The sequence below is a fragment of the Sminthopsis crassicaudata genome, chromosome 5 (genome assembly GCF_048593235.1).
Source record: "Sminthopsis crassicaudata isolate SCR6 chromosome 5, ASM4859323v1, whole genome shotgun sequence".
In the NCBI taxonomy this organism is placed as follows: domain Eukaryota; kingdom Metazoa; phylum Chordata; class Mammalia; order Dasyuromorphia; family Dasyuridae; genus Sminthopsis; species Sminthopsis crassicaudata.
Window position 1 is genome coordinate 33981830 of NC_133621.1, and position 20250 is coordinate 34002079.

A 20250-nucleotide genomic window follows, 5' to 3' on the forward strand; every position below is an offset into this window, starting at 1 on the left:
TTCCTAAGGAAAAAATTATTTTTTAAAAAATCGGGGCATTTTATATATTCTTTTGAAGGCATTTATATATTCTATTGCTATTTTCTTAAGGAAAAATTGTTTTCCAAAAATGGGGCATTTATACATTATATCGCTGGCATTTTCTTAAGAAAAATTATGTTTTTTTTAAATGGGGAATGTTATAAATTATACTGAAGGCATTTATATATTATATTTATGGCACCTTTTCAGGAAAAATAGTTTGTTTCTCAATGGGCACTTATACATCAGATAAAAGGCATTTATACATTTGAGCATTATATTGGTGGCATTTCCTTAAGGAAAAATTGTTTCTGCCCACATGAAAAATTTTATTTTTTCTTTTGGGGCTGATTTGACTTTTTGGCAGCGGATGAAGCTCAGACTACTCAGTTCTCCAGTAACTCTATGTTTAAAAAAACAAAACAAAACCAAATCAGAGAGACAGATTCTGGGCCTGGGCCAACAGCTCCCTAAATATATTGAGGGAAAAAGTGGGTAGCTCTGTAAATGTTTTACTAAGACTTCTTTCTAAAGGACTTTCCTGGTTTCTGTGGTAGAACTGACATCATAGGCAAGTCAGATTGTAGGCAAACAGAGTTAGAGCCTTAAGGCAGAAAAATGGTCAATTAGAATAGAATTTGGAGAAAGCTATCTCTTGCATGCTTTTGGTTTGCAGAGCACTTTGGGGAGTAACAAAAATTAGACTCCCCATTAGGGGATGCGTGGAGTATGACTTACATATCTAATAACCATACAAAACACAGGCAGCAGGGAGCAACAAATTGAGGGTCGGTTGGCTGGAAGTCAGATCAATCTTGTGACACTGGACAGGTCAAAACTGGTGTCCCAGGCAACTTCCTCTCACCTAAGAGATGCTGATTTCTTCTAGTACAGGAATTCTACTACCCAGAATTCTTGAAATCACTAATGAAATATTAACTGAACACTAAAAGACAGCATAATAATAGCTGTCATAATGTCGGTACTAAGGTTTGGTTGAGGGCTTCATTTCTTCAGGAAAAAAAAAAAGTAGTTGAGGAAAAGGTGATTTGAGTAAATGAATCTGAGTTGGGGAAGATGGTAAGAAGTATGGAAATTATATCTCCCCAATCACCAGGTTGTCCATAGCTTTTGGCTTAGCCATAATACCATCAAGAGAGTATATAAGCCAAGTCTCCTTCCATATTGGACTATTCTTTTGAGGGGAAGAATGGGAGATAAACTGACGTGTGATTTCATTGGAATAGGGAAATGACACAGAGGAATGATAGAAGCAGATTCATCAGTTAGTTATATTATTAATCTGAGTGGAGAAGGGAGGATCTATCAGGAGGTGAGTGCAACTTAATTAAATGCATATTTATTAAATGTCTATTCTATTCAAAAGCAATGTCGTGGATGATATGATTAAAAAAAAAAGAGAGATGAACATCAAGCTGTACTTTCTTATAGGATCTGGCATGGTCTGAGGTTAGGGGTAAGGGAAAATGTGATTGTTTATATAAATAAAGACAAAGTAATTTCACGTAGGGATGAGGAAAGGCTTCTAATGCGTGATCCTCAAGCTGTGGTTGAAGGAAGCAACGGGGAAATGAGGAGAAAGGATTTTTCAGATGTGGGATTCCACCTCTGCATGGCCAAGGAGACAGGAGATGCTTGTGGAATATGAAGCTCTGCCAGCAGGCTAATTTAACTGGGATGGAGATTTGGTAAAAGGGAATATTTCAAATTCAGACTGGGAAGGTAGGCAGGAGTTTGGACTGTGGTGGTATCTTCCTCCTGAGATCACCTCCTATGCTTTATGTGAATATAGTTGTTGCATGTCTCCCATTAGACTGCTGGCTTTTTGGGGGAAGTCATCTTTTTATTTTCTGTTTTAAAAAGAGAAGGAAAAAAACAACCCCAAGCTTTTGCTGTGTCTGGCATGGGAGCATGGTTAATAAATGCTTCCGTATTGAGTGTCCGAGTAATTTTAAATACTCTGAGGATTTGGCATTTTTATCCTAGGGCCAATAGAGAGCCACTAGTTCTATCTCTTTGGTTGCTGTGTGTCTGTGGAAAGAGTGGATGCAGGGAGACCATTCAAGAGGCTTTTTTAATTGTCTGGGAGACAGGTAAACAGGGCCAGAACCAAGATGGCGGCCCTAAGAGTGGAGAGAATGGGATAAATGCAAGAGATGTTAAGGGGTATGATAGCCTACCAATTGCCATGTATTGAAGGAGGGAGAGGGCAGGGAAGAGTCATGGGTAATTCCAAAATTGTTCTGGAAAGATGGTCACTATAGAAATGAGGGAATCTAGAGGAAGGGCCAGGTTTAGGGGAAACTATGATGAGTCCATTCTGACAGTGACAACAGTCCGGTGTCTAGTGAGACAAAGTGCAAACCACGGACTGGAGGGTGAAAGGTGGTGCTACTGTCAGATTGTGAAGCCACAATTTGAGTGAAGAAAGAAAAGAAAAAGGAAAAAAGAAGACAGTAAAAAATCAACCCAAGAAGGTATGGTAACAGCTAGAGATTGGAGGGAGTCAAACATGTATCCTTCTGTCTCCCTCAAAGGAGAATTCAGAAAATCACCTGTTCTCACTCTAGGAGAGCACAAACTATCAGGTGCCCTCTCCTTCTGTCTACAAAAACCTTGCATGTTGTTGAGTAGTTTGTCATGTCTGACTCTTTGTGCCCCTATATGGGATCTGATTGACAAAGATATTGAGTAATTTGCCATTTCTTCTCTAGTTCATTTTACAGATGAAGAAACTGAGGCGTAAAGGGCCGCCCAAGGTCACGGCTGTGTCTGAGGTGGGATTTGAACCCAGGAAGATGAGTCTTCTTGATTGCAGGGCTGGTGCTCTGTGCACGCTGGAGCCACCTAGCAGCCCTATCCGGCATATACTGAACCTGATTATTTACATGTAGCCTTCTCCTTAGAAATGTATCCTCCTGGAGACCCAGGACTAGGAAGAGTTTTCTTTGTATCCCCAGCGCTTAGCACCCGGCCAGGCCCAGGCCAGGCCCTTGATTTCTGAAAGTATCGCAGGGGTCTCCTTTCGGAAGCTCGGTTGGAGGGTCCGAACCAGGAGGCCATTTTGTGGGGAATGACCCCGGGAATGTCCTCTGGATGCTCCAAAGGCCGGTCTACCCTCCATGTCCGCATTGGCCGTGTCTTGTCTCATTGTTTCTGGCCACAGGGAGTGCAAGCGGCTGACTTGAGTGTTAACCAGACTCCCCTCCCTTCCTCCTCCCGGTGGCTCCCTCCGCACTCCTCATTTTCTGAGTATTTTAAGGAAGGTTTTCTTTAGGTTTTTCTGGCTCGGGTTCCTGGAGACCTGCCACACAACCCCATTCCATTAATGTAGACCACGCTCCTGTTCATCTTGGGCTGCTTTTCCTACGCTTACAATAGCTTGCTGGCTAAAAGATCAACATTATGTTACAGGAGCACAATGTTTCCAATACATTTTCCTGTTCTTTGGAACACTTAAGGTGGGCTTGGGCCAACCTCGCTTGGGTCACGGCCCTGACCTCCAAGGAGAGCGGCTGAGATACACCTGTGGATCCTGGAGATTGGCCCCCAGGCCTGAGATCCCGGCTCTCACCACCTGAGTGACCGCCCTGTCCCGTTTTCCTGGCCCTTCAGAAGGGGCTCTGCTTCTCTGATCCACCTCCCAGCAGCCTCTTTTGTGGCTGATCCCCAATACCGAAACGGAAGATTTTGGAGAAAGCAGGAGGGACTCCAGCTCACAGGCTGTCTAAACTGGAAAGAATCTGGGAAATTCGATTATCCAGTCCCCTTAAGAAAGATGAGGAAACTGAGACCCATAGAAATTAAGCCAGCATTCAAAGGCTCTTGACCAGTGGGTGATTTTCTTAGGATTCTGGGTAGGGTGGGAGGGAGGAGTGGGGGTGGTGCCAGGAATTCTCCACCTGGGGGAGAGAATGGAGGTTTGGGAAGAGGAGGGCCCTGGAACAACGGGCTTCCCCCATGTAGCTCAGAGTAGGGGGCTGGCAAGGAAATGGTAAAGCACTCGAGAAAGCCCCCAATGGTAGCCAGCCAGGGCTGAAAGAACCGAGCAACAGCGTGTGCCAGGCGCCGTGCTGGGGGCTTGGTGCACACACAAACGCAACACGTGAGAGGTCTGTGCGAGGAAAGTCCGAGGAGGAGGAGGAGGAGGAGGAGGAGGAGGGAGGAGTGGAGAAGTTGCAGCAGCAGCAGCAGCGAGAGAAGCTGCACGAGGAGGAGGAGCAGCAGGAGGAGGAGTAGCAGCGAGAGCAGGAGAAGGAGCAGCAGCAGCAGTAGTAGTAGCAGCAGCGGGAGGAGCGGGAGGAGCAGCAGCAGCCTCCGCAGCTCAGCCCGGGCGGCGGCGGCGGCTCCGGCCGGAGGGTCAGCTCCAGGGCGGGCCAAGGGGAGTTGCCGCGGGGGCGGCGGCTGCGAGGCCCGAGGGCAGCGCGCGGGGCTCGGGCCGGGCTCGGGCCGGGCCGCCGCGGTCCCCGGAGCACGCAGACCGGCATATTTTGCCCATGAGTTCAGAGGAAGAGGAAGTGTAAGCGGCAGCCAGGGAGGCAGATCCCGGTGCCCGGTGCCCGGCGCCCGGGCGCACGGAAGAGCGCACTGCCGGCGCTTCGCCCGCGGACGGTCCTGCCCTGCCCAGCCCAGCCCCGCGGGGAAGCTCCGGCGCGCAGCCCGCCCCCCCCGCGCACTTTGCGCGCCCCTTCTCTCCACCCCCGGCCGCGGATACGCAAATCCCCTCCCACGCAACCCCTCCTCTTCATGGCACAAACTTTCCTCCCGGGACAGAACGGGGCAGCGACCGGAGCTTACTCCTGCACTTGGTCTGCCGGCCGGCTCTGAGAGGTACGGGGACCCCGGGCGCGGGAGGGCAGAGCAGGAAGACTGGAAGGGCCCCTTCCCCGACCCCCGCTGCGCGCCCGCCCCCGCGCTGACCTTGCCCGCGTTCGCCCCGCGTGGGACCCCGGGCAGCGGGGAGACCCCTCTCGGCCCCGTGCCCTCGCCAACTTTACTGCGGTCCGCGGCGCCGGGCTGGGGGAGCGGGACCCGGGGCGCTGCCTTGCTGCCTGTCCGAGCCCGGGGCAGCGGCCGGGAGGGTCCCGTGGAACCCCGGCTCTAACCAGTAGTCGCCGTGTTCCCTTCCCTCCCCGGGAGCAGCGGGCGGGGGACCGGGGAGGGGGCGCCGAGCACTTGGGCTGCTCTGGGGAGGAGACGCAGCAGCCGCCCTCGTTGGGATGCAGACCTCCGGGCTTGCTGGGCCGGGGTCCTTAGCGTGGTTTAAAGAGAAAAACCCTGGTAATAAATTCAAACCTCTGGCAGACTCCTCTCCCATAAAAGAAAGCTCTCCCGTGCCCGAGCCCCGCCTGTTGCAGCCTCCGGGCTCCGGAGCCGAGGGGTCAATTTCAGGTTCGCTTGTGTTGATTTCACTCCGGGGGTCCCACGCCCACTTTTCGCGGGCGTCTCTGCCTGCCCTCCGCCTGGGTTACTTAGGGGTCCTTGTAGGGCACGAGGGGAAGCCGACCCAACCTAAGGAGCAGTTGTAAAACCCCCCCCCCACAATAACAAAAAATCCTGGGTTTTACTGCAGGCCCCGGGGGGTCTCAGGCCAGCGCGGTCATTTCTGGGAGCGCGCCGGCCCACGAGCCGGGGCTGGGTGGGCGGCTTCAGGGAACCGCGCTGATGTCAGATTCTTTGGGTTGGGTTTTTTTTTTAACTTTTAAAAAATTCAGGTTTTCCAGGAACGGCCCAAATCCCCGTGTTTGTGGGATGAGTCTGGTTGCAGAACAGTTACCCCTGAAAGCCTTACAGCTGCGCTAAGGGGGGGGGGCTCCCCCGGCCGGCCACGGTGACCTCCAGGGAGTTGGAGCCTGGCAGGAAGGAGCCACCGGTAACATGAGCAACTCCGAGGGCCGGGATGGCTTCGCCTTGTGATGGGACATTTATCCGCTCAGGGCCCAAGGCCGCCGGGGACTTGGGGAAGTTGGGGAAAGTTTAGGGGAGGGAAAGCCGCCTCACCGGAGACTGACTTAACCCGGGAAATCACCGCCTTTTTGGACAGTGACCCCTTGGCCAGGGAAGTTAACCAGCTCAGAGTTAGCACCTGGAGGCTTAGGCGGGCAGGAATCATTCACATTAATACAGAGCTTTAAGGGTTAAAAAACCAAACCCAGACCTTTCCTCACAGCAGCACTGTCAGGTGGGTATCATTTTTATTAGTAGTAATAATAACTCACATTTACATAGTCCTTAAGGAGTAAAAAGTTTGCCCTCTCAATACAGTGAGATAAGTAATAGTGATCATTATTTAAGTAGCCCTTTTAAAGTTTGCAAAGCCCCAGCGGCAGCTAGGTGGCGCCATAGGGTATAGAGCACCAGGTCTAGAGCATCTTCCAGAGTTCAAATCCAGCCTCAGACACTTCCTAGCTGTTCGACCCTGGGCAAGTCACTCTACCCCTTTGTGCCTCAGTTTCCTCCTCTGTAAAATAGGTTGGAGGAGGAAATGGCCAATCACTCCCAGGAAAACCCCAAATGGTGTCTCAAAAGCTCAGACAGGACTGAACAAAAGCTCCTGACTGGTGTGATCTCATTTGAACTTCACAACCCCCCAGTGAGGCTTTTTCATTATTCCATTTTACAAATGGGGAAGGGAAAAGTCAGAGAGTTCTGGTGTCTTGCCCAGAATCATACGCTTAGTATCAGAAACCAGCAAATCAAACCAGATTTTTCTGGTTGCGAGTTGACTGTTCTGTTTTATTCCTCCATTCTGTGCTGCTGGCCCTCCAGTTTTAAGTATTTTACAAATGAAGAGAACAGAGGGTCGTGGGAAGAAGCTTAGCCTGGACTCACAGCTAGAAGAAAACTGCTTTTCTTTTCCCTCATTTTTTTTTAAAATCAGGGACTTACATTGATGTTGCAAAGCACCGACTGCAATCCTTAGGACAAACATAAAGTTAACTTCGTGAATGAAGTCCAAATTGCCAAGTAGGGTAATTTAGAGATAAAACTTAAGTCATCCTTTGCCTCATTCATTCTCATTGATTAATAAGATGGGGTTTATTAAATGTAGCTTATTGCCTCGGGGGTGTATAAAACTTTGTAGAGGAAGAAATAGGGGGAGTCTGTGTATTTCTAGTTTTCTTGTAACCTTCTGTTTGCAGCAGATTTGTACCTGGGCTGGGGCTGCAAGCTAGCTCTTTCTTGGCAGGCCTGAGGAGAATCTTGAAAGGGCCCAAGTGAAACTTGAGAAATGAGTTTCCCTGCCTTCATTCATTCCTTTTAAACCGCTGACTGTGCCCTGTGCACCATGGGAGTCACTGGAGGGAGGTACAGAGCTAAATAAAGTATGGTCTTTGCCATGGGACAGCTTACAGATTTAGGGCAGATACCCCTTTCGGCTGTTTTAAAATAGTTGAAAATGAATCTGTTCTGTTTTAAAGAGCTTCCAAAAAGGGGATTCCATGAGGGAAAGTACCCCTGACCTGAAAGAGATTAATCTTATGTTTTGGGGGAACTCCATCTCCAGCCACTTTTCTGCTAAAAAACATCTGTGTACTTTTCCACCTTGGTCTAGGCCCTGTCTTTGGACATTACTAGCCTGGCTAATTTTGGCAAAAGAGTATTTCATGTTCCAGGGGTGACTGCCTTTTGCTAGCCTATTTTTTGTAGCCCCCATTTAATTGACTGGTGAACCTTAAATTTTCCTTATAAGGAACTAGGATTCTTAACTCTACCACTGTATTTTTCTGAGCAGCTTATTTTATACTCAAGGGGCAAAGGCTGACAGTTTGGAAACTCCCCATTTGTCCATAGCCCCACTTTACTGTTGGTGGTGTGCAAGCTTGGCTTGTCCTCAAATCACGATGATTGCAATAGACTCTGTACACAGTCATAGTGCTTAATAAATGTTTATTGATTGACTGATTGATTGTCAGTCTCCCTGAACCTTAGATCATATCTTATGATCATAGAACCTGTAGATTTCTCCTAAAATAGATTTTTATTCATGGGGGCTATGGATATTACTGGAAATCTCAGGGTTGGGGAGAGGAAAGGGATAATTCAGCTTAAGAAGGAAGTGATCCATGCTCCCGTGGTCTATGGTGTTGCCAAATATTAGGTGATTTTGATGCTCGCTGCCCATTTCTTTTTGCCCAGACCAGTGTCTGGCAACAAATAAATCATCATCAGCCTCCCATTTTACAAAGTTCTTCAAGGTTTACAAAGCACAGCAACCTGTGAAATGGATGCTTTGATCTTCATTTTCTAGAAGGGGAAACTGAGGCTAAGTGACTCATCTATATTCCCATAGCTTATAAATGTCTGAGACAGAATTTGAATTCAGATCTTCCCCACTCTGAGCCTGGTGCTCTATCCTGTGTACCATCTAATAGTGTGGACATTCTAGAAAAGTGTAATAGAAATTTCTCTCTCTTAACCAAAGGTAAATAGCAAGAAAGGACTTTTTAAATCTATATTTGCAGAGGGAGGTTTAGACCTGTGGGAAACGTCTCAACCATATTACCTTGGAAAGTAACCTGGGCATGAAGGATGAACAACAGCAGTCCGCATGTGTCAAGAGTCTGGATTTGAATCCAGTTCTTCCAGAATCCCGAAGCTGTCAAGCTGTGCTCTGTGTTCCCTTTCAGGGCCACTGCCAGGTTTTTCTGAAGGCTCCCTGTTGGAGATCTGTTAAGGGCCGGCTGGGCATTTGTGGAAATGCTAATCTACAGGACTTTTTAAAAAGTATTATTGATTAGGAAGTCTTGTCTCTTCAAAAGAAAAGCATCGCCAGCTGTCCAGTCTCAGCTCTTAGAGTATTCAGTAGTCACGTTTTCTTTCTACAGCTTAAAAGAAAAAAAAAAAAAAGAAAAGAAAAGAAAACTTGGCTCTGATTTGCATTTACAAGGGGAAGATGTAGCCAAACATTCCTTTTGATATTTATCGTTTTTTTCGTTTTCTCTGTGTGATATTTTCTCGTCTCTCAGATCCTGTTTTTTTTTTTTTTACATCAAATGATTTTTATTCTGAGATTCATGATTCTGTGTCTCTCCTCAGTCCCCTTAAATATACACTTTTTAGAATTTCAGAGCTCGAGCTAGAAGAAAACTCCCAGATTATCCAATCCAGCCACTATCCCATTTTACAGCTGAGGAAATGGAGTTCCTTAGAGACCAAAGGATTTGCTTAAGGTCACACAAGTAATAAGTAGCAAAGTTGACATTCCAGGCCATATTCTCTGACTCCTAAATCCAGTGCATTGTTTTTCATTTACAGTTTGATTTTGTAAATTCTGAATTTGACATACTCCAACAAGCATGAATATTTCTATATACAGAGAAAAGGAGAAAAAAAAATCATGATTGTATATCAAATTGTGAATCTCCATTATTAACACTATGCATTTTAAAGAATACATAATAAATTCATCCCGTCAGTTTCAAAGCTGTCCTACTTGTCTGTATCTCCTGAATTTCCTCCTATGTGTTTTCAAAATGCTCCAAAGATACTTTTCCCTCTTCCCCCTTTTTGGAGGATTGCAATTACTGTTTTTTTCACAATTGCCTAACCAAGATACACACACACACACACACACACACACACACACACACACACATACACACACACACAAATATGTGTGTATATGTATTTATATACATATATATGCACACACACATATATAACAAATAAACATAAACAAAACTCTATATTTTGGTCATGATAAAAAATACATGTCTCATTATGTCTCGAGTCCCTCATCTCTGTATCAGGAGCTACCTCAACACTGATACTCTGCAGTCCTTTGGTCACTACTTTTTATCAGAATTCTGATTTTGAAACTTTTTTTCATGTGGTTCTTGATAATTTGGAATGCTTGAGAATTGTTTGTTTGTCCCCTTTTAACCATCTCTTTATTGTAGTGTCTTTTGTCCTGAAATACTTGTATCAATTGCTTACCTGACTTGGCTAAGGGATCTTTATCAGAGAAATTTAATTCAAGGATTTTCCCCTCAACTCCCAACCAGGTTGATTGCTCCCTTTCAGTTTTAACTGAATTGATTTTATTTGTGCAAAAAAGCTTTTCGCTTTTATGGACCACAATCAGAATTGTCCATTTTTATTTCCTGTGATCCTGTCTTTACCTTAATTTAGTCAGCGACCTTCCCCTCAAGGACCATTCCCCTTGAGAACTTTTCCCTTCAAGGATCCGTAATTGTGAAAGAGTTTGCCTTCTCTGCTTTTCTAGCCTATATAGTTTTGTATTTTGGTAACTGCATCCTATATCCATTTAATATGTACATATAGATGCACACACATATATGTAGTGAGATGTCTGCCATTCTGCTTCCCAATTTTCCCGGCCATTTTTGTTTCAGTAGTGAATCAGTGAATCTTTTACCATAGCAGTTGAGAGTCTTCTAGCTTTGCCACACGTGTCTTCCCTATTTATTGATTTCTGTACCTTTTGTACGTAACTTGCTACACCAGTAAACACTCTCTTTTTTGATCAGGAGCTTTTACGATATACCATTTGAGATCTCACACTGCTTGGTTCCCATCTTTCTCATTATTTCCCATGAGGTTCTTGACCTTTTGTTCCTCCAGAAGAATTTTATTCTTTGTCTTTATGGGTATAAAGTGGTCCTGGGTACTTTGGTATGGGCCTGCTCAAGTAAATTAATTTAGAGAGCACTATCATTTTTATTACATTGGCACAGCTGGACCATAAGCAATTAATTTCTCTCCAATTATTTAAAGTCTGCCCTTAGTTCAATAAAGCATGTGTTCAGTTTTTAGTTCAACAACCCAACCGGCTCTCAAGCTTCCAAAGGACGTGTTAGAACTGTCCTTTCCCCATAAGTATTGGTATTATGGGAAAGAGATTTCTGCCTTTGGAATCTTGAGGAGAACTTCATCATCTCAGAAGGAAGATTCTGTTCAGCCCTTGAAGCTGTCTTCCAAGTGGCCCTCATGAAGGGCTGGCTCCTTGGCTGGGCCCACGGCTTGAAGGCTTCCTTTCTGCCTCTGTGCTCACCTGACCAGGTGAGGAGCAGCCGGGCCCTTGTCTCTTTCACCTCATTGGCCATTGTAGGACTTGGACCAGTACTGACAGAGGTCCAGAATACCCAGGTTCCCCCAAGGGCCCCATAGGTTTCCTGCTCATTTTGAGAGTTCCTTTCCAGGAGAGATGGAGCCAACGTCCATGGGTGATGGCCCCACTGATGGGGAAAGGGACTGGGACTCTGAATCTCTTTGATCAGTAGGAAGCAGGAAAAGTGAATCCTGAGTTAGACCGAGACCTCTGTTTAACTCGTTATCATTTATGCATGAAAGGAGAGACTGGATGGGAGCAAGTTACTGCTGTCTCTCCCCCCCTCAGCAGCTTCTGCACTTTCTCTTTCCCCTCCCCAGCCAGGGGTTCTTTTTGGATCTTGCTGAACAAAACCGAGAGTCATTGAACCATCAATCACCACACGTTTTCTTAGGAAAGACCTAATGTGTGATGGGTGCCTTCTTCCCCATTGGAACACCAGTTCCTCACTGGAGGGATGGCTGTGCTCTTTATAATTGTATCCTTAGCGCCTAGCACAGTGCCTTTAATCATAAATGACTCCACAAGCATTTATTAAGCACCTATTTATGTTCTAGGAATCAACACAATCTCTCTAATTAGAACATAGGCTCCTTGCTGTAGGCTTGGCATATTCTCTATGTTTTTATTCCAAGTTCATAACAGGGTGCCTTAAAAATTAATTGGTCAACAAGCATTTATTAAGCACCTATTATGTTTGGGGCATTGACACTTGTCTCCCTCATTAGTAAATTGGTAGATGGGTAAATTCTTTATATTTTTGTTCTCAATGCATAGCACAGTATCTGGCATATAGTAGGCCCTTAATAATACATTGATCAGCAAGCATTTAAGCAAGCCCTTACTATGTATCAAGCACAGTGTTAGGCTTCAGAATAAAAATGCCTCAATTAGCTTAATAAATCCTTATAACTGATTCTATAAAGTGTGGTGATAAAAAGGATTAAATGAAAATCTCTGCCCTCAAGGAGTTTACATTCTGTTTAGTGATAAGTGATGCGTCATACAGAAATATACACATTATATGTGTATCTATATGTAAGTATATATGGGTATGTATTATATATGTAAATAGGTAATATATGCAACTATACATATGCATATATTATATATGTAAGCATAGATGTGCACATATTGTATCTGTAAGTAAACACAACAGCAGCTGGGAGGAGCTCATGTAGATCTCCTGACCTGAGCTTTATTAATTTTTTCTTTTTTCCCCCATTTAATTGTATTTTATTTTTTCAATTACATACAAAGATAATTTCAACATTCACTTTTAAAAGATTTTGAGTTTTCTACTCCCCAAGGAACAAGCTATATGACATAAATTATACATGTGCAATCCTATTAAAACATATTTCCACTTTAGTCATGTTGTGAAAAAAGAATCAGAAGGCAAAAATGACAAGAAGGAAAAAACAAAAAAATGAAAAGAGTGTATCCATCTGCATTCAGACTCCGTAGCTGACGCTGGATGGGGATGGCACTTTCCATCACAAGTCATATGGCTTGGTCTTAGACCACTACATTGCTGAGAAGAGCTCAGTTTATTGTAGCTGATCATCGCACAGTGTGGCCGTTACCATGTGCGATGGCTTTCTGGTTCTGCTCCCTTCTCTCAGCGGCAGTTTGTGTAATTCCAGGTTTTTCTGAAATCCATCTTGAGCTGAGTTTTACAGGAGACCCGTGGTTCCCAGAGGCAGAAGTGGGGGAGTGGATGTACCCCAGGAGCTCTTTGTAGTCAGAATAAATCTCTTTCTTCTTCCCCTCCACAGTATCAGTTTCCATTCCTTTGGTTTAAAAATGTAAAATTCCACGGAATCCCTGGTTTAATAAATCCCTTCTCTTGCCCCAGGAGCTCAGTCAGGCTCTGTGGACACCCTCCAAGGCTCCCTGGGCCGTGGCTGAGGCGAGGCTTTCCTCCAAGGATAGCCTGCTCTTGGTCAAGGAGGCTCTTGCAATGGTCTCCAAGGTCTCTTCCAGCTGGGACATCCCAGGCCGGGGCAATGTGGCAACAGATCCTTTTAATCAAATAGTTTGGCTAATAGAACATTTCCATGGAAACCCTACAACACAGCCCCAGTTTGAAAAGAATAGGAAATAAGTCCTCAAACTGTACTGAACGTATTCTAAGTTTTCTTTGATTCAAAAAGGTCTTTGGGATCTTATAGTATAGGAGAGAGCCAAGGAGATCAGGGCCATATTGCCCAGTGGGTATAGAAGGCACACAAGAGGTGTGTGTGTGTGTGTGTGTGTGTGTGTGTGTGTGTGTGTGTGTGTTGGAGCCGGTGTGGCTAGCTATAATAGTAATATTAGTACCTGGCATTTATATAGGATGTCCCCAAAATCTTAATGCACTTTTAAGTCTTCTTAGGGAGTTGATTTCTATTTCTTTTTCTACAATGGGACTATTTAAATAATTGATTTCCTCTTCTATTAACCTGGGTAATCTATATTTTTGTAAATATTCTTCCATTTCACTTAGATTATCTGATTTATTGACATATAGTTGAGCAAAATAACTCCTAATTATTGCTCTGATTTCCTTTTCATTGGTGGAAATTCTCCCTTTTCATTTTTGAGACTTAAGTCTTCGTGGCTTGAGTTGGTACTAAGACTTTTGGGAAACCCTGTGTCCTACCTTACATGTGTTATCCCATTTGGGTTAGCCCCTGGAAATGGGTGCAATTTTTTTATCCCCATTTATGGATGAGGCTGAGAGAGCCTCAAGAGCTAAGTTTGGAGAGAAGCAAGATTTTAATCTAGACTCTTCTGACTCCAGATTGTCTCTGAAGGTACTTGAGGGCCAGGGAATAGACTCCCTCACACACACTTCTGCCTGGAAAAGTGCCATAAGCACCCTCAATAGAGACATATATTTATTTATTTTTCCCTTCCTTCTGTCCTTCCTTCCATCTTTCCATCCTTTCTTCTATTCTTCCTTTTTATTGTAAAGCTTTTTATTTACAAAGTGTATGCATGGGTAATTTTTCAACATTGACCCTTGCAAAGCCTTTGGTTACAAATTTTCTCCTCCTTCCCCCACCCTTTCCCCTAGATGTTAAATATGTTAAAATAGAGAGAGATATTTATTGAAAATAATTTTGATTATCCATCTCTTCAAAAGAACCCAAATTAGTCAATCACTAAGTATTAAGTGCCTTCTGTGTATCAGGAGCTTCACCATAAGGCATCAGAAATAAACATGCCTGGCACATAGTAGGTGTTTGATAAATGCGTAGTGAATAGGAAAAAGTTTCTGAGACCAATGAGAACTTTTAACTGGGTCCTGGTATCCCTGTAGTCTTAATGCTGAAAAACAGGGTGGGTTTGATGGATAAATGTGGTTCCTGTGTGAAGGAATCACAAGTTGGTCCTTAGTGGGTCCTCAAGTAGTGAGGGACGCCCCTTCTGACTACAAGCCCAGCATCCAGGGTCTTGCCTCTCCCCTCCTACAAATTTTGGGGACCTCCTAGTTTGAGCCTTGGGCAGAACCCATTCACCCCATGCTCGAGAAGAATAATGATGTCATGGCCTTTCATGTTTATTTTTAGCAGCCTCCCAAGAGATGCTGGTGCATGTTTAAGGTCTGTCTTATTTTATGATGATTTTGGAATGTAGCCTCAAAAATCCCCCAGATCCAGATCTTTGAAAACATCCACGTCCTTGGTTGAGTTTTTCAGTTTCCATCCAAGTTTTAATGGGATATAAATGTTTCCTCAATATTAATTAACAAACATTTATTAAGCACCTACTATGTGCTTGGCACTAGGGATGTGTATATAATGAAATAATTCCTGATTCCAGGGAGTTTGCTCACATTAGCTGCGGGAGTTTGCCATTTCTTATTTTTCCTGGGTGACTGAGTGATAATAATAAGGCAGTTTATGGTTTTTATATGGAATTAAATATGGAAATTAAAAGGCAAGTTTGCCAAAGGATTCGAGGTAATCACATCTAATTGCTTAGTGCAGTAAATCGAGGGTGGGTTGTCTCTGGTAGGTGTTTTTGTGGACTTTTCTAGCTGTTGGCACTTGTTAAAATTAATTTTTGTAATTTGCTGTGAGTTATAAAACAAATTAGTTCCAAACACAAAAAGGTTTTGTGCTTGAAAACTTAGAGCTAATATAACATATTACCACTTGCATTTGTATCAGGCTTACTCAAGAAAAAAATTGCAAGTTGTCATTATAAGGAACCAAGGAACTAAAGTTGTTTTTCAAAAACTATTTTTTACATTTAGGTTAAAAAATACCCTTTTAATGAGAACATCATTTTAAATAAATTTCTCCATGTTTAGAGACATCTTGGAAAAAAACATTTTCTAGGATGTTAACATTCTCCTTCAAACATTATCCAATTTTGCACATACTTTGTGCTTGCCTAATTGCATAAACGTTTCCATCCAAAAGAATGGAAGTTCCTTGCAGACAGGAACTGTTTTTATATATTTCTAGTGCATAGAATAAATAGTCCTTGGCTCAAATTAAGTTGATTTGAAATCAAGTATTATGCTATATTACATCGTCATTGTTTAACCATTTTTAATGCTCTTTCTTGTACATCTGTCCTTGTTAATATTTTACAGCGGCCTAATGGCGCCGCGCCCTTTGGGTAATCTCCATTTTTAAATTTTTGCTGAGTGTGGGATTCTGTGTTTTTCAGACCCATTGCTTCTCCAGGAGATCATTGATGAGAGAGTATAAGCTTCTTCAGGCAGGGGTGATTTCATGTATCTTAGCACATATTAGATACTTTGTAGATGTCCCTGATTTCCCCCAGAGCCTGATCTCTTTCCCACGTTCAATTCTGCATTGAGGTCATTGTCCATTTCTAATATTGTTCCCTGCACAGATGGACTCTTGGTCCATCAACAGTCCCTGTTTGTCACAGGGGAATGAGATTTCCTAGAGATTAGATCCATTAAATACAGAGATTTACTCTTTCCTCCCTAATTTTGACAGCTTCCCTTATTGTAACCACATGTATTTTGTTCATATAAAAACTTAAATTTGTTATTAAAATGCTGACATCCTTTTTGCTCTTTCCTCCTTCTGATTTCATCTTTAAATACTCTTGAGATTTTCTGTTATGGTTGGATCTAACGCCAAGCTTCCATTTTTCCTTTGCTTCTTGCTCCACATGTGACGATACTGCTCATAATCTTGGACCATCCTCCTAGGAATTTTGCAAATGGGCTTATGTTATATTTGCCGTTAGCCAATAATTAAATTAATGGCCTTCTCTCTTTTTGGAGTTGTGTTTCTAGTGTTCAGCATTGGAGTGAAGCTTCTGTGTCATCTGTAAACCGGTTTAGTTTCTTGAACCTGTTTTTGGACGTTTTGCTGCCCTCTCCATATGACCATCTTTTTGCATCAAAGTATTAAAGAGTATGGAGCGTCCAGGTGACCACATATTGCATCTGGCCCAAGATCAAGAAGATTCATTTTTATGAGTTCAGTGTAGCCTCAGATACTTACTAGTTGGGTGACCCTGAGCAAGTTGCTTAACACTGTTTACCTCAGTTTCCTCATCTGAAAATCGATCTGGAGAAGGAAATGGCAAACTGCTTCCAATAGGAAAACCCCAAATGGGGTCACAAAGAATTGGACATGACGGAACGACTGACCCCCAAGCTTTTGAGGTTAGATAGAATCTGGTAGAAATTGTGATCCACTTATGTGGCCCCTGAGAACACAGGCTCACTCCCTCGGACACTGAGAGCCCATTGTGGAGGACATTTGCCCCCACCATCACAGTTACCCAAACTCGTGAGGTGAAGGACGTGGCTAAAATCCCTGCTGCCTTGGAATCCCATGACCGAGTCTTCCCATCTCCCTCTGAAAGTATTTTCTCCCTCCCTTAGATATTCTAGAGGCTTTTCTCCTTTCTTTTCATTATAACTTGTCAATATTTAACTTTGTGTCATCTTGTCATCTTGTTGACTTTGTTGGGTTGTGAAGTTTTTCTTCTTGAAAGATCACTCTCTCCAAGAGTTCTTAACCCAGAGTCTGTTTTTTATTTTTAAATTTAATTTAATTTATATTTTTATATATTTGTATTTATATTAAACTAAGATATTTTAAAATGTTTTGATAACTATTTCAATATCAGTAATCCCATGTGCTTTATTTGATGCATTACATTTTTCTGAGGGGCTGTAGACTTCCCCACATTGGCAGAGGGGTCCAGGACAGTCATTCGGGCAATGGAGTATTAAGTATTTACTATGGATACTGTTCTGAGGGTGAAGATAAAGGCAGAAAAGAGTCCCTTCTCTTAATCCTCTTCTGACCCGTTCCCCTAGGCATCCTGAGGGGATAGAATTGAGTGGAATTAGAGTTTGAGGGTTAACCTTAGCCACAGTTGGATTTCAGGAGCACACTCTTCCACGACTTCCTCCCCAAAAGATCATTCTCTTTCCCCTAGTGGTTGGCCATTTTCTGAGTTTATTTGGTTAGGGGTAAAACCACTTTGTTCTGCTCTTTGGGCTAAAAGCCTTAAAAAGACACATCTCTGAGTTAATATATAGCAGCGGAAGAACGAGCTGAGGGCAAAGCTGTATCACTCTCCCTTCCCAGGGCTGAGGTCCTTGGTGACCCATCCACGCCCATGTTCACCCCTTTGCCATTTCTCTGTCTCCTCCACCTCTTTATATTTCTCTTATGGCACATTTTCCTAGATCAGATGATTTGTGTTTATAGCTTCCCTCCCCTATTATCTTTTAATGGAACCTTGGAGAGAAATCTTTTTTATCTGTGATTCCGCCAGAAATTTGTGTTGCCTTGCCGATGTCAGTGATCAGTAAAATAATTTTGGAATTGAAGAACTTTGTGAAAGATTACCCTCGCAAATACCCGTGGAGCCGACGGCTCTTGGAGGGCCCTAAGACCCTATGCTTAGGGTGGGAAAATGGAGGAGACAGCCCACCCACCCTCTTGGAGCTTTGGATGCAAGGTCTGGCCATCTCAGGCCCTTTCCTGGCGTGATGGAGTTGGAGGAGGGAAGGAGGCTTCAGTAGTGCTGTCTACTTTATGTTCCTTAGTTGGAAAACAGATCAAGCTGGTCCTATTCCTGGAAGTTCCGGGTTTTCGCCCAGAGTTTAAATGACTCCTTAATGCCCTAGACAAAACTGTGAAGGGAGCACATAGCATTTTCTGGGGGTGAGGGGTTTTCTCACTTCTGTACCTTTGTCCTAAAGTGACCAAAGCCCCCCGGTAACTAGGAGGATGGTGTTCATTTGAGTCAGAGGATGTGGATTCAAATCTTGACCCTGTTCTTTACCAGTTGTGCGACTTTAGACAAGACTCTATCTTTGGGTCTCTATCTGTTTCTCAGTCAGATAAATTGGGTGGCCCTTAAATCCCCTTCCAACTCCATAATTCCTTGACTTCAAAGTCTGAAATCATGATCCAGGAATCAGCTAATTCATGCTAAAGGGTTAATGATAGACAATAAACTTAGTATTTTAAGAGATCAGTGTGTGAGGAATGGCCCCCCCGATGGTGGAATTTCAGACCCCCTTGCACTTGGGTTGGGATAGATCAGGAAGCCCCTTCCCCACCTCGTGGCTTCCATTCCAGTTATAGGATCATAGAAGGGTCTGGCGAGCTCATCCAGCTAGTCCCCTTTAATTACAGATGAGAAAATCAGATGACTTTCAGAAATGACTGGCCCTCTCACTGGGGCTAGATAGCCGAGTGAGGGTTTGAGGGGACTCCAAATCCAGGCTCTTTGTACCGGACGCGACATCACTCACCATTCCTCCTGCTTCTGTCCCTGTACCGGCAGCCCCCATTCCCGGGCTTTATGTGAACGTCCCACCCCCGAGGTCTTTCTTTAGTCATACCTAGTGGGATGAAATTATGGTCCCTTGAGGCTAAACCCTATAGGATCCTATCAACAAATGAGATATTTGTCAATCATTTAGCACATTTCTGGCACATAGTAGGTGCTTTACGTTCTCTTCCCCCCATGTGTATGGTAATAATGTTTATCTTAAATAAATGTATATTATTTATAAAGTGCCTACTATGCACCAGGCTTTGTGCTAAGTAATTACTAGGCTTAGGAAACTCAAAGAACTAACAGTAATTATGGCTATTTAGGAATACCTCTTTCTTCCCACTCTCTGGCCACGGGAGACCACTGCTTTTCCATCCCAAGCCTCGCGCTCAGCCTTGGCCCTTTTGTGTCCAGGATTAAGCATTGTTGAGGGAAGCTTTCCTCAGGGGACCGTGAGGTGATTGTGGGATGGAGGCGAGGGGAGATGGGCTCTATCTCTGACCACTACCAAATTTAACTGTTACCCCCTAGCACAGAGGTCCGTCCTTCAAGGGCTCCCTTGTTAGGGACTCCGCTAGAGCAGATAGCCTTACACATAGGTGACCATTACCTAGATAATCTTCATACATACTAGTGTTTTCAAGCTGGTCATTGGGCAGATTTTCTATAATTACCCATAAATCACTGCCCCCCCCCCACATTTCAGTATGAAGGTGTTTTCGGGCAGCCTCCTAAACTGCTTTACTCTAACATTTTATTAGTGAAAAGCACAGGCTAATACCTTCTCCCCCTGCCCATCTACCCCCATCCCCACCCCCATTTTGTTTTCCCTGTGCTTGCCAAATTGCCTTAGGAAGCTTGTTGCCCTGAGAATGGATTTAGCCAAGAAAAACTCTTATCTCTGAAAGGAAGCAGTCTGTGTGTTTCTGTTGGAGATATTCTTGGCTACTTAATATTTTTGTGAATTATTATCTTTGATAGCAGGGCCTGCTCTCCAGAGAGTTAGAGGATATTGGGCATTCTTAGACTTTCATGCACAAAAGGAAAATATCTTACTCTGAAGTCTAGAGGAGGGATAAAAAGTCATTCCGCTTCAATATTACTCCGCCTAAATAAACAGAGAGACCTCATTGTTTTTAAGCCCCTAAAGACTCGGGCCCAGCACGCCATAAGATGCACGTTATTTTAACATTTCTCTGAGTTTTTTTTTTCCCCTTTCCATTCTGTGGCTACAAATCTCTTTTCAAGCACATGTTGATTTTCTGCTTTCCAATTTCTGTTGCTGTGCTATTAGTGTTCAGTCTGCCTTCATTTCGGGCTAAAATGACTACCTAAGAGCTGGAAGC

At 43.8% G+C, this 20250-nt stretch overlaps 1 protein-coding gene across 2 annotated transcripts in view; it reads left to right on the plus strand.

Annotated features, from left to right (window-relative positions):
* The first annotated feature begins 4565 nt into the window (after window positions 1-4565).
* RFTN1 (raftlin, lipid raft linker 1) overlaps window positions 4566-20250 on the plus strand; it is a 175668-nt gene continuing 159983 nt past the window's right edge. The window contains exon 1 of one of the 2 annotated variants that reach the window (XM_074270108.1): window positions 4566-4872. The gene's annotated coding sequence lies outside the window, so the exon portion shown is untranslated. The remainder of the gene's footprint in view (window positions 4873-20250) is intronic. The other variant, XM_074270107.1, reaches the window with a different exon arrangement.